General features: G+C 41.6%; 1 pseudogene; it reads right to left on the bottom strand.

The window, feature by feature from the left end:
• Positions 1-12,115: 12,115 nt before the first annotated feature.
• LOC147373962 (proteasome subunit alpha type-7 pseudogene) lies at positions 12,116-13,163 on the bottom strand (annotated as a pseudogene).
• Between the last annotated feature and the right edge of the window lie 1,687 nt (positions 13,164-14,850).

Genomic DNA, 14,850 nt, shown 5'->3' with positions numbered 1-14,850 from the left:
TCAGATTGCCAGTGCCAGTAATGTGTCACCCAAATGGAAACCCACTCCATTGTCCCACCAGGGCTGTTGTTACAAGTCTGCCAGGAGGGAACACTGATGATGCTCTGCTTCAATCTGACAGGGATTCTCAACTTTAGCTGCACATTGGAATCACCTGAGGAACTTTCAAGAATCTGTTGCCCAGGCCATGCCCTAGACCAATTGCATAGAATTTCTGGGGATGAGTATTTTTTAAGACTTCCAGGTGAGCTACGGTTGAGAATGACTGTTGGTTGTCACTGGAATAGGGGAGGCCAGATCTCTATGGAAACAGTCTTCAAACTGAACTGTTTGTAAACCCAACACAGGGCTGTGATCTGGCCTCCCTTTTTTTCTAATTTGTTTACAAAAAGTACAAAACTTTGAAATGGGCTGGATTCCCATTTTCTTGTTACAGAGAACATAAAGATAAACATTCTGTAATAAACATGTGGTATGCATTATTCCTTCAAACTAGGAGGGACAAAATAAAAGATAACACTGTCTACCGGATAGTCATTATCAGAAAGAACAGTCACAGATTGACCATTTAATTGTTTTAATTTTTTTTCCTGCACTGCATGGCTTGCAGGATTTTAGTTCCCCAACCAGGGATCAAATCCAGGTTCATAGCAGTGAAAGCGCTGAGTCCTAATCACTGAACTACTAGGGAATTCCTCATTTACAAAAAACAATTATTTATTTGGCTGGACCAGGTCTTAGTTGCAGCCCTCAGGATCTTTGATCTTTGTTGTGGCATGGTAACTCTTAGTTGAACGATGCGGGATCTAGTTTCCTGACCAGGACTGAACTCAGACCCCCTGCATTGGGAGTGAGGAGTCTTAGCTACTCGATCACCAGGGAAGTCCCCCCCACCATTCTTTAAATTTAACAAGTATTTATAGAGCATCTATTCTATGCCAAGTATTATGCTTGATACTGGGGAAGACAGATAAGCAGTTAGTTCAGGAAGCCTTCCTAGAGGAAGTGATGTCTAAGCTGAGATCAGAAGGATGGAGAACAGCAAATAGCCTGGTGAAAATGTAGGTGGCACAGCTGGAACAAGGAGCAGGGTAGAGTCTAGGCAGAGGGAAGAGCTTATACAAAAACTTCAAGGTACATTTTGAGGATCCATGAGATGTGATGAGATCCATGAGAGATGTGATGATGTAAACTGTGGCCCTTTCATGAAAGGTTTTGTGAGCTTTGGGTTCCAGAAGCCATAAATTAACTAGAAGAGTGAGGAAGGTGAACACAGCACAAGGAAAGATTTCTCTGTTCCACATGGACCCCTCTTGGACCAAGGCTTCATTGCTCTGGGGTCTACTTTCAGTTGATGCTGAAGCTCCAATACTTTAGCTACCTGATATGAAGAGCTGACACATTGGAAAAGACTCTGATGCTGGGAAAGATTGAAAGCAAAATGGGAAGGAGGCAGCAGAGGATGAGATGGTTAGCTAGCACCACTGACTCAATGGACATGAATCTGAGAAAACTCTGGGAGAGAGTGAAGGACAGGGGAGCCTGTTGTGCTTCAGTCCATGGGGTGGCTAAGAGTCGGACACAACTTAGCAACTGAATAAAAACAACTGAGGTGGGAAACAGAGTCCAGTGGTTCTCAAAGCATCATCAGAATCAACAAAATCTGTATTTCAGGGGACTTGGATCTCTTACATAGCATCCTTATTCCTGTTGGAAGAGGTAGATTGGTTCCTGCCTAGTTCATCCCTCTCCAGGCTGCTAGATCAGAAGTGGGCACTGGACTTTCACTGGCTTATTCCTTCCAAGACCTACCCAGAGAAGTGGAGAGAGACACATGTTCTTGAGTGAAAGAATGAAGACATTACACAGTACACAGTTGAGGCCACAGGTCAGGAGAGATCTGAGCTGGCTACAGAGATTCAGGAATGACCTGTAGAGATGGCATTTGAGCTGAGAAGTGAGCCTAGGCCAGTACCCAGTGGGATGCCTGGCAGAGGAGTCATGTTTCATCTTGGTATCATTTTCCTGAGCTTTGTAATTGTCCTGATTCCTTTTTTTCTTGTCCCCAACTGTATTCCTATAGTAAATGTTGTTTAGTCACTAAATCATGTCTCTTTTATGACCGAATGGACTGTAGCCCACCATGTTCCTCTGTCCATGGTATGTCCATTTCCCAAGTAAGAATACTGGAGTTGCCATTTCCTTTCCCAAGGGATCTTCCCAACCCAGGTATGGAACTCAGGTCTCCTGCATTGCAGGCAGATTCTTTGGCACTGAGCCAGTAGGAAGCCATTTATAGTTTTTATAAATGTAAATTTATAGTATTTATTTTATAGTATTTATAAATACTATAAAAGCCATTTATAGTATTTATAGTAAATACTACAAAGTCCCTAATGTAGTAAAGTTGTGTGGCCTTGCCTTAAGCATAGTGAAGACAAGAAGAGAGATAGGGTTTAGGGACTTTCCTAGCTGTCCAGTGGTTAAGATTCCATACTGCCAGTGCAGGAGGTGCAGTTTCCATCTCTGGAAGGGAACTAAGATCCCATACGTCTTGCTGTGTGGCCAAATGATTAAAAAAAATAAAATAAGATATAGGGTTTTATTCAGCTCTACAGCAGGCTGGAGTAAAGATCTCAAGGAGGGGGCTGTGAAGTGACCCAGATGAGAGAGAAATAAGCTGAGTTCCTGGGAATTACAGAAATGGGGGAGGGATGGGGGAGAAGAACTGGAGAAGCCAAACTAGACAACGGGAAAAAAGAATTAACAGAATAAGCTTAGGGACACAACACTGAATATACTTAATAAGAATATATTTTCTTTATTAAAAATTAAATACACTATAGTGATTTTTTTTTTATTAAGTGCCATGTACTTGGCACTTACTCTACACATTTTTTCCTAATTATAGGGACACACCATGGAAGAGGGGTTCACAGTCCTCAGTCTGAGTCTGAGTGACCTTTCAGAGCCTCAGTTTCCTCATTTGTAAACTGAAAGGTCACTCAGTGTCTTGCTCATTAGAAGCACTGGAAATGACCTAGGTTCTGATTCAGTTACTTCCTAAGCAAGTGACCTGAGGTTGGTTCCTTCATCTGAAACCCTCAAAGACAACTGGCCATTGAAAGAGATCCCAGGCTTAGAAGACAGGCTGGAAGGGGCTCTAATCACCCTCCACCCCTTCTCCCATGTTCCAAGTCTCAACTCTCATATTTTACAGATGAAGAAACTGAGGTAGGATACAAGGCCAGGTCAGGAATCCAGGCTCCTGGATGAACCGCTCATTCCTGATTCTGAAGCTGAAATTGCTTCTGGATCATCTCCAAATATCTTCTCTGTGATTTGAGGAGAGACTAATCCAAGGCCACGATGTGAAAAACAAAGCTAGTGGCCGCAGACTCTAGTGCCGATGGAGGCTGAGTGCCTCCTTTCTGCGCTGGTGCTGCGGATGGACTAGGGAGCAGGGTGGATCCGGTTTCCGGTTTTCAGGCACGACAGACGGAGCAGTCTCTGCCCAAGGAGATCCCATCTCCTAGAGCGGGCTGGGGGAGGCCCACGTGGGCGCCTCGGGTGCAGCCAGCTTACAGTCACCAGGGAAACAGCCTTCGAGATCTCAAGGGACTAGGCTCTCCCTTCTTCCCACGCACGGGCAGAGGAATATCGACCAATGAGATAGCGGGAATCCCAAGACGTCAATGGTATCAAGGCAGGTGTGGAAGAGTTGGCCGCGAGCAGAGGCAGACGCCGGAGCCCCTAGTCAGGAGTTTGGAAAAATAGTACCTGGCAAGGAGTAAGTCTGAGATGCGCAGCTTCCTCTCCTCCTAGATGTTCCACAGGCACGTCCTCTCATGCGGTCCCCAATTTCACTTCTCCCCTCCCCTCAGATGATACTCTTGAATTCAGTTCATACTTATCATACTTATCAGTAATTACCTTAAACGTAAATGGGTTGAATGCCCCAACCAAAAGACAAAGACTGGCTGAATGGATACAAAAACAAGACCCCTACATATGTTGTCTACAAGAGACCCACCTCAAAACAGGGGACACATACAGACTGAAAGTGAAGGGCTGGAAAAAGATTTTCCATGCAAATAGGGACCAAAAGAAAGCAGGAGTAGCAATACTCATATCAGATAAAATAGACTTTAAAACAAAGGCTGTGAAGAGAGACAAAGAAGGTCACTACATAATGATCAAAGGATCAATCCAAGAAGAAGATATAACAATTATAAATATATATGCACCCAACACGGGAGCGCCACAATATGTAAGACAAATGCTAACAAGTATGAAAGGAGAAATTAACAATAACACAATAAAGTGGGAGACTTTAATACCCCACTCACACCTATGGATAGATCAACTAAACAGAAAATTAACAAGGAAACACAAACTTTAAATGATACAATAGACCAGTTAGACCTAATTGATATCTACAGGACATTTCATCCCAAAACAATGAATTTCACCTTTTTCTCAAGCGCACATGGAACCTTCTCCAGGATAGATCACATCCTGGGCCATAAAGCTAGCCTTGGTAAATTCAAAAAAGTAGAAATCATTCCAAGCATCTTTTCTGACCACAATGCAGTAAGATTAGATCTCAATTACAGGAGAAAAACGATTAAAAATTCCAACATATGGAGGCTGAACAACACGCTGCTGAATAACCAACAAATCACAGAAGAAATCAAAAAAGAAATCAAAATTTGCATAGAAACGAATGAAAATGAAAACTCAACAACCCAAAACCTGTGGGACATGGTAAAAGCAGTCCTAAGGGGAAAGTTCATAGCAATACAGGCACACCTCAAGAAACAAGAAAAAAGTCAAATAAAAAACAGTTCTCAACGCTGCCCATCCGTTTACGCTAGGAGTGGTGGCCATGGTACCGGAGGGTGGAATCCATCGCTGTGTTTTGATTCTGCCTGGAAAAGCTGAGTGGGGTTCAGGTGGCGATGGGAGAGGGGCCCTTTTCATGAATGTGGATGTCAGAGGAGGGAAGTACCATCCTGGGAAACAACAGACTAAAGTGTACCTGAGGGGAAGGGAGGGCTAGTTAGAGCCAAGTTGTAGGGAGAGGAATGCCAGCTGTATCCACTTTGTCCTGCTAGACATGGCCAGCACACAGTGGAAGATGTGGGTATGTAGCCACAGAGGCCAGGCTGGACATTCCTACATGGCATGCATCTACTTACTATTTGTGTGTCTGTGGGGTAGAGATGGGGGAGTGGTATCTTTTGGACCCAAAAGGCCAACGTACTATTCCTCAAATGACTGCAGAACCTGGTTCAGCCTAATCTGGGGAGGGTTCCTGAAAGGAGGTAAGTCCTCCTCCTTTCCTTTGTTCAGTGTGTATTAAGGGTCATCTTTGCGCCAGGCTTTGTTCCAAGGACTGGGGATACAGTAACGAATAAATCAAGGTTCTAGGCCTTAAGGAGTTTGGATTACCAGAGGCATTAGAACTGCAATTCTAGACTTTATAGCTCAGCTGCTGCTTTGATGTAGCTTAAAAGTCAGAAATCTAGATCAGATTTTTTGTGTCACTTTTGTGTCTTTTGTACTTTTCTGTCACTGTACAACTCGGCCCCACCCCCATTCTCTGGGACTATGAGCCCAGAACGTTGTAGCTGGGACCTGAAGAGGGAAAGGATCACAAGGGACCGGGGATGTCCAGGAATGAAGACATGTTCACTAATTTATCAGCTATGACCGACCCATCTATGTCAGTATTCACCTAGATGGTGTGCCTGAAAATGCCAGCACTAGAAGTCTTAAAGAATTTCCCCCAAAAGAAAAGTTCTAAGTTCAAAAAGTGTGAGAAACAGAACTTTTTTTTTTTTGAGTACAGTTAATTTTCAATGTATTAGTTTCAACTGTATAATAAAATGATCCACCTAAATATACATATATATTCTTTTTAAGTGGAGTAGGAAATGGCAACCCACACAAGTATTCTTTTTAAGGTTTTCTTATTATAGGTCATTACAAGATAATGAGTATAGTTCTCTGTGGTATACAGTAGGTCCTTGTTGTTTATTATATATATAGTATGTGTTAATCTCTTAATTTATTTCCCCCTCCTCTTTCCTCTTTGGTAATCAAAAGTTTGTTTTCTGTGTCTGTGAGTCTGTTTCTGTCCTGTAAGTAAGCTCATTTGTATCATTTTTTTAGATTCCACATATTAGTGATATCACGAGTATTTGCCTTTCTCTGTTTGACTTACTTCACTTAGTATAATAATCTCTAGGCCCACCCTTGTTGCTGCAAGTGGTACTATTTCTGTTTTGTAGCTGAGCAGTATTCCATTGCGTGTGTGTATACCACATCTTCTTTATCCATTCATTGTTGGACATTTGGATTGCTTTCATGTCTTGGCGATTATACTGAATAAATAGTGCTGCTATGAACACTGGGGTGCAGGTATCGTTTCACATTAGAGTTTTCATCTTTTCTGGATATATGCCTAGGAGTAGGTTTGCTGGATCGTACGTCCACTCTATTTTTAGTTTTTTAGGCAACCTCATTCTGTTTTTCATAGTGGCTGCACCAATTTACATTCCCACCAACAGTGTAGAAGGGTTTCCTTTTCTCCTCAGCCTTTCCAGCATCTGTTTGAGATTTTTTTTGATGATGGCCATTCTGACCAGTGTGAGGTGATACCTCATTGCAGTTTTGATTTCATTAATGATTAGTAATGTTGAGCATCTTTTCATGTGCTTTTTGGCCACCTGTATGTCTTCTTTGGAAAAATGTCTCTATCTTCTGCCCATTTTTTTTATTGGGTGGTTGGGTTTTTTTTTTTTAATATTGAGCTTCATGAGCTGTTTGTATATTTTGGAGATAAATCTCTTGTGGGTTGCTTCATTTGCAAATATTTTCTCCTAGTCTGAGGGTTGTCTTTTCATTTTGTTTATGGTTTCCTTCACTGTGCAAAAGCTTTTAAGTTTAATTAGGTCTCATTTGTTAGTTTTTGTTTTTATTTTCATTACTCTAGGAGGTGGATCAAAAAAGATCTTGCTGCGATTTATGTTGAAGAGTGTTCTGCCTGTGTTTTCCTCTAAGAGTTTTATAATGTCCAGTCTTACATTTAGCTCTTTAATCCATTTTGAGTTTATTTTTGTGTATGGTATTAGGCAGTGTTCAAATGTTATTCTTTTATATGTAGCTGTCCAGTACCACTTATTGATGGCCATTCTGACTGGTGTGAGGTGGTACTTCATTATAGTTTTGATTTGTGTTTTTCTAATAATTAGTGATACTGAGCATCTTTTCATGTGCCTTTAGGCCATTAATCCCTTCTTGGTCATATCATCTGCAAATACTTTTTCCCATTCTGTGGGAGATCTTTTCGTTTCATTTTGTTTATGGTTTCCTTTGCTCTGCAGAAGCTTTTGTTTGATTAAGTCCAATTTGTTTATTTTGGTTTTCATTCTCATTACTCTAGGAGACAGATCAAAAAAAATATTGCTGTGAACACTCAGAAATTTTAATATGCACTATGCAGTAGATAGGGTGCAGCATGTCCAAATGTTTCTTTCTCCCCAGAAGCTTTTACAAGCACATTAAATCCCACAAGGGTCTGTGTCTTCTAAAATGCATCTCTACATGAGTATATATGTGTGTGTTATTGCAGAGAGTTTTTGGGAGGAAAAATAAGCTGATACAAATGGTGGCCTCAGGACGTTCCTGGCAGTCCAGTGGTTAAGACTCCATGCTTCCACTGCCAGGGGCATGGGTTCAATTCCTGGTTGGAATGAAGATCCCATATGTGATGCAGCATGGCCAAAACAACAACAACAACAACAAAACAAAATACAAAAACCAAATGGTGGCCTTTGGGGAGCTGGGTGGGAATTAGGCTTTCTTTACACTGAACAGCTTTCAAGGCTTTTGGCTTATGATTACTATGTGACTAAGATGGTTAAGAATCCACCTGCAATGCAGGAGACCCAGGTTCAATCCCTGGGTGGGGAAGATCCCCTGGAGAAGGAAATGGCAACCACTCAACTATTCTTGCCTGGAGAATTCCATGGGTGAAGTCCTGATAGGCTTCATGAGATCACAAAGAGTCGAACATAATTGAGCAACTAACACGTACGTTAAAATAGATACAATAAGTTTGTGGAAGCTTAGATGAGTCTCCAAGCTGGATGTCTGGTTGACATCATATTTAACTGAATCCTCCTTAAGAATGACAGCTGTCACCCTCCCCTGAGAACCAGCGTAAGAAATATCCCTCAGAAACTCATCATCCAGCCTGATGTAAGAATGACATTGAGGATGCTATAAAATAGAAAAGCAAAAGTGAAAAAGAACACTCCAAACGGATTTAACTACTTTTAGTATAAAACTGGATCTGCCATATTTCTAAAAGCTCTGATGTGCTGCCAGAGTTGAGACCCACGGGGACTGGGAGTGATATGAAAGACACGCTCCTCTGCTAGCCATTCCCTTGTGTTGGGTGAAGCCCTGGGCATGGGGAATTCTAGAGGGAGTGAGATTCAGTCTCTATCTTCAAATGGCTCCTGGAGCAGGAAGTTGCTTTTTATCTTAGGAAAAGATTTTCCAGACAGAGCCTCAGCTTCACTGGAGCTGGGTTTGCCCAGAGAGAACTGAGTTTGTCAAGTCAGCCTTGGGAGATAAAGAGCTTTGGGTCACCTGGAACCAGAGGGTAGCCTGGCCCATCCAGGCATTTCTGAGAGCCTCCATGTCCCAGACCTCATTCTCAGGCCTAAAACTGTAAGTAGGGACAGGGCTGGCTTGTGTAACAGCTGGATCTGGAATTTGCCATGGAAAAAAGTCTTTTCAATTGCCAGCCCTCTACAGTTTTTAGTATCCCAGATACAGATTCACCCAACCTTTAAAAAATTTATTTATTTTTATCTTATTTTTTATTGAAGCATAGTTGATTTACAATGCTGTGTTAGTTGCTAATGTTCAGCAAAGAATATATTTGTTTCCATTATGGTTTATCATAGGATATTGAATATAGTTTCCTGTGCTCTACAGTGAGACCTTGTTGGTTATCTATTTTATATGTAGGGTAGTCTGTATCTGTGAATCCTAATTTATCCCTCCCCCACCCTCCAAAGAGGGGAAACACTTTTGTAACTTTAAGTTTGTTTTCTATGTCTGTGAGTCTGTTTTTGTTTTATAAATAAGTTCGTGCGTGTATGTATGCTCAGTCGCTTCAGTCGTGTCTGATTCGTTGTGATGCCATGGACTTCAGGCTGCCAGGCTCCTTTGTCAATGGGATTCTCCAGGCAAGAATACTGGAGTGGGTTGCCATGCCCTCCTCCAGGGGATCTTCCTAACCCAGGTCTCCTGCATTGCAGGCAGATTCTTAACCCACTGAGCCACCTGGAAAGCCTGATAAATAAGTTCATTTGTAACTTATTTAAGTTACAAATAATAAGTTCATTTCAATCTAACATTTTAGATTCCACATAAAAGTGATATCATATGGTATTTGTTTTTGTCTGACTTCACATCCTATGATAGTCTCCGTGTCTTGGCTACTATGAATAGTGCTGCTATGAACATTAGGGTGCGTGTATCTTTTTGAATTTAGAGTTTTATCTGGATACATGCCTAGGAGTGGGATTGATGGATCATATGGCAACTCTATTTTTAGTTTCTTAAGGAACCTCCATACCGTTTTCCACAGCGGCTGCACCAGTTTATATTCTTATCAACACTGTAGGAAGTTTCCCTGATATCCACAGCCTCTCCAGTATTTATTATTATTATTATTTAAATTTTTTATTGGAGTATAGTTGGTTTACCATGCTGTTTCAAATATATATATACATATGTACATATATATGTGTACATGCATGCTAAGTCACAACCCCATGGACTGTAACCCACCATGCTCCTCTCTCCATGGGATTCTTCAGGCAGGATCACTGGAATGTGTTAGCTGGGCCCTCCTCCGAGGGATCTTCCTGACCCAGGGATCAAACTCATGTCTCCTATGTCTCCTGCATCGGCAGGCAGGTTCTTTACCACTAGTGCCATCTGGGAAGCCCACATGTACATATATCCACTTTTTTAAAGATTCTTTTCCCATTTAGGCCATTACAGAGTATTGTGTAGAGTTCCCTATGCTATTCTAGCATTTATTATTTGTAGAATTTTAATGATACCAAGGCTTTTTAAAAACTCTGGCAACAGAGAAATCATTCCATGGGAGAAAATGTTCCAATTTTGGACAACTGTAATTCTATCTTAAGTTTTTATCCTGAAATAGTTATAGGCTTGTAGAAAACTGTAAAATTAATCCAACAAGCTTCCTATACCTCTTACCTATTTCCCCCAGGTAGTGACATCATATGGGTGTAGTACAGTGTCAAAGCCAGGAAATTGGTACATTACTGTTCTAGACTACATGCCTTATTCAGTTTTAACCACTTGGAAAAAAAAAAAAGAAACACTGTATTCATTTGTGTGTATATATATCGACACAGCTTGATCGCCTCTGGAAATTTCTGTCATCACCACCACAATCAAGATACAGAACTGCTCCATTGCTGAAAAAGAACTCCCTCCTGCTGCCTTTTTGTATTTACACCCACCCCTCCCCCTCCTCTTCCTGGAAACCACTAATCTGTTCTCCATCTCTAGATGGAGAATGTTATATAAATGGAATCATACAGTATGCAATCTTTATTTGAAAGATAACAGCTTTATTGACATATAATTCCCATACCATGCATTTCATCCATTTGAAGTGTTCGGTTTGATAGTTTTTTTCACATATTAACATTTGCACAACCATCACCACAGTCAATATAGAACCTTTCATCACCCTCCAAAGAAACCTTATCAGTCACTCCCTATTTTTCCCAAACCCCCAGTCCTAGGCATGCGCTAATCTACTTTCTACCTCTATAGATTCACTTATTTTGGACATTTCATATAAATAGAATCATATAATATGTGTTTTTTTGGTGACTGACTTCTTTTACTTAGCACAAAGTTTTCAAGGTTCATCCACATTGTTGCAACTGTAGGAAGAGCTGAAACAAGTCGTACTCTGTCAATAATAAGATACTGAGCTGTTTTTCAAAGACAACAGAGCAAAACCATAAATTATGCACAGAAGAGAAAATTTTGACCTTTAATAACACTCGGAACTAAAGTTCCCCCCAACCCCCTTGTGTTGGGTGAGGCCCTAGGCATGGGAAATTATAAAGAGAGTGTGATGCCCCCCAAACCCCAGAACTAAACTATGGAGACATGACTGGAACTTGAATGCTAGAACCCTTTCAGAACCCAGAAGATCCACTGCCGAAGCCTCCTCCCATATCTTCCCATAAATGCCAAGTTCCAAAGCCCTCCATTTGAAACCTGTCCCACCAGCATATCTGCATACTAATCCATTCTCCCCCAACTCATAAACGTTTGACTGAATCCCAGATTTGGGAAGCAGATTTGAGCTAGGCCTCCTATCTCCTTACAGGTTCATGTTGCAATAAAGCTTGTTCTTTTCTCAAAACCCAGTGCCACAGTATTGGCTTCTATGCACATGGGGCAGCAAGCCTTTTGCTCAGTATCACTATAGCATGTACTTGATTCCTTGTTATTGCCGGGAATATTCCCTGTGTGGATAAACCACTTTGTTTATCTAGCCATCAGTTGATGAACATTGAGTCATTTCCACTTTTTGGCTGTGATGAATAATGCTGCTGTGAACATTTATGTACAAGTTTTTGCATGGACATATGTTTCCAATACTCTTAGGTATACCTGAATGAAATTATTGAATCATATGATCACTCTGTTTAATCTTCTCAAGAATAGCCAAACTGTTTTCCAAAGCAGTTATACTATTTTACATTCTCACCAGCAGTGTATGAAGATTCTGATATCTCCACAACATCACCAATACTATCTTTTTGATTACAGCCATTCTTTTCTAGTGAAGGTGAAGTAGGATCTCATTGTGGCTTTGACTTGAATTTCCCTAATGTGTAAAGACATTGAACATCTTTTTGTTTCACTTGAAAAAAAAAATAGGCAAATTTATTGTAGAACACTTAGACAGTTACAGATAAGTGGAATGGAAATACCTATGTATCATTTTGGAAATCAGCCATGATTTGAATTTAAAAATTGTTACAAGCAAAATTTAATCTCATCATGATGCTTTCTTTTGTTTCTTCTTTTCATTTTCTTCTTTTTTTTTTTTTCCCCCAATCTCAGCAATGTACTTCTCAATTTCTTCAGGATTTAAAATCTTGAGGGGTTGATCTTGCCTCACAACAGCAAGCTCTATGTTTTTGCCACCTGACTGAACCATTTCCAGAAGGACCCTGATAGCCAGCTTAATAGTCAGATGGTTTCAATGGCTTCCTCAGTATAATTCTCTAGGAATTCACGCACTGACTTGGCAACCCGGCCTACAGCATTGGCTTTCCAGGCATGGTATGTGCCGGGAGGTCAGTCTGATAGAGTCGGGGGTGCCATCAAAGTCAAAACCCACAAGGAGGGCAGAGATGCCAAACCCCCAGCGCTCCTTGCTCTGTGTGTAGCGCTGCTTCAGACTGGCGATATAACGGGTGATGTACTCCATGGTGACTAGGTCCTCCACAGTCAGCCGGTGGCTCTGGCATTCCACCCGGGCCCTGTTGGTGACTATCCTTGCGTTAGCAGTGAGTCGGCGAATGCCATGCAGACATTATCATCCAGAGCACAGACCTTCCGCACTGTCCTTTCATCCTGCAGTTTGGCCACTGACCTCTCCACACCAAGAACAACAATGTCTTTTCCTCGAACACTGACCATGGTCCAGCCCTTCTTCATGGCCTCCTGCAAGTACTCCACTGGGAAGAGGTGGCCGTTGGGAGAGAAGACGGTGATGGAGCGGTTATAGCTCATGCCTGTGGAACGTCGCTGTTGGGCTGGGAAAAGCGCACACTCACTGCCACGCAGCCAGCGATTCACAACGTTGCTGCGCCAGCACCGCACGCCAGCCCGCGCCCCCGCCTTTGTTTTGCTTTTATCAAGACTTTATTTCCATCAGTAGTGTATCAGACTTCTAGTTTCCATATAACTTTGCCAAGCCTGCATAGTATATATGTGTATGTATTATATATCCAGTATAGTTGATTTACAATGTGTTATTTTTTGGTGTACGGCAAAGTGATCCAGATATATATATATATATATATGTATGTATATATAAAGAATATATATATATGTATATACAAAGAATGTATATATATATATATTCTTTTTCATATTTGCCTTCATTATGGTTTATTACAGGATACTGAATATAGTGCCCTGTGCTATATAATAGGACTTTGTTATTCATTCATACTATATAATCCTGAATGCCCAATCCTTCCTTTCCTTTGCCCTTGACAACCACAAGTCTGTTCTCTAGGTCTGTGAGTCTGCTTCTGTTTCATGGATAAATTCATTTGTGTCATATTTTAGATTCCACATATAAGTGATATCATATGGTATTTGTCTTTCTCTTTCTGACTTCACTTAGTATGATAATCTCTAGATCCAAACATGTTGCTGCAAATGACATTATTTCATTCTTTTTTATGGCCGAGTAGTATTCCATTTATATATTCATACCTACACACACACACACACACACATATTACATATTCTTTATCCATCATCTATCAAGGGACATTTGTGTTGTTTCCATGTCTTGACTATTGTAAATAGTACTGCAATGAACATTGGGGTACATTTTGTTATTTCAAGGGAATTCTCTTGATTTTTAAAAATTTATTTTTGACCGTGCTGGGTCTTTGTCGCTGCACATGGGCTTTCTCTAGTTGCAGAGAGCTGGGGCTACGCTCTAGTTGTGGTGCAAGGGCTTCTCATTGTGGTGGTTTCTCTCGTCGTGGAGCATGGGCTCTAGAGAGCACAGGCTTCAGTAGCTGTGGCTCCCAGGCACTAGAGCCACAGGCTCAATAGTTGTGGCACATGGGCTCAGTTGTTCTGCAGCATGTGGGATATTCCTGGATCAGCCTGCATTGGCAGGCGGATTCTTTACCACCAGGAAGCCCTTCTTTTTATTTTTTTAAGGGTTTTTTTTTTTTTTTTTTTTGGTGTGGATTATTTTAAAAGTCTTTATTGAATTTGTACAATATTACTTCTGTTTTATGTTTTACTTTTTTGGCTGCAAAGCACATGGGATCTTATTTCCCTGACCAGGGATCAAACAAACCTGTACCCCCTGCATTGAAAGGTGAAGTCCTAACCTCTGGACCACCAGGCAAGTCCCAACAATGAGATTTCAGTGGCCGTGTCAAGCCCACTGTGAGCCAAGAACAAGGCTCCAGCCCCTTCCAGCTGTCTCCGTGCAGCCCATCCCAGTCTTCTCCCCGTGTTTGTCCGCTGAAGCCAGAGTTTCAGCATCCAGCATCCAGTGCCCACATGCACTAGCCGATGTGCGTCTCAGTCTGGAGAGTGCGAGGAGGTGGCACAGACCACCTATGCAGGTCTTGCTCTGTTCTGTGTGCTGCAAACTGCCTGTTTCACTGAGCCTCTGAAACTCCTTTTCTGTCCTGACTGATCACCCCACTGGTGAAAGGCCTTCCCAGGCTGCGGGAACTTTTTTTGTCTTTCACAGCCCCCTCCCAGGGGCATAGGTTCTGTCCTGATTCCTTTCTCTACCCTCCTTTCATCCTACCTGGTTATATGGAGATCTTTCTTGCAGTTTTGGGTGTCTGAGTTAGGCCAGCATTGAGTAGGTATTAGATGTATTTTGATGCATTTGTGGGAGGAAGTGACTTCCACATCCTATTGCACCATCTTGATTCTGCCTCTGAGCATCTTTTCATGTGCTTATTGGCGATTTGCATATTTTCT

The sequence above is a fragment of the Bos grunniens genome, chromosome 4, assembly GCF_055505025.1.
Source record: "Bos grunniens cultivar Pamir isolate PY7600 chromosome 4, Bosgru_T2T1.0, whole genome shotgun sequence".
Taxonomy (NCBI): domain Eukaryota; kingdom Metazoa; phylum Chordata; class Mammalia; order Artiodactyla; family Bovidae; genus Bos; species Bos grunniens.
The sequence above is the reverse complement of the archived record's forward strand: the minus strand, read 5'-3'. Positions and strand labels throughout refer to the sequence as shown.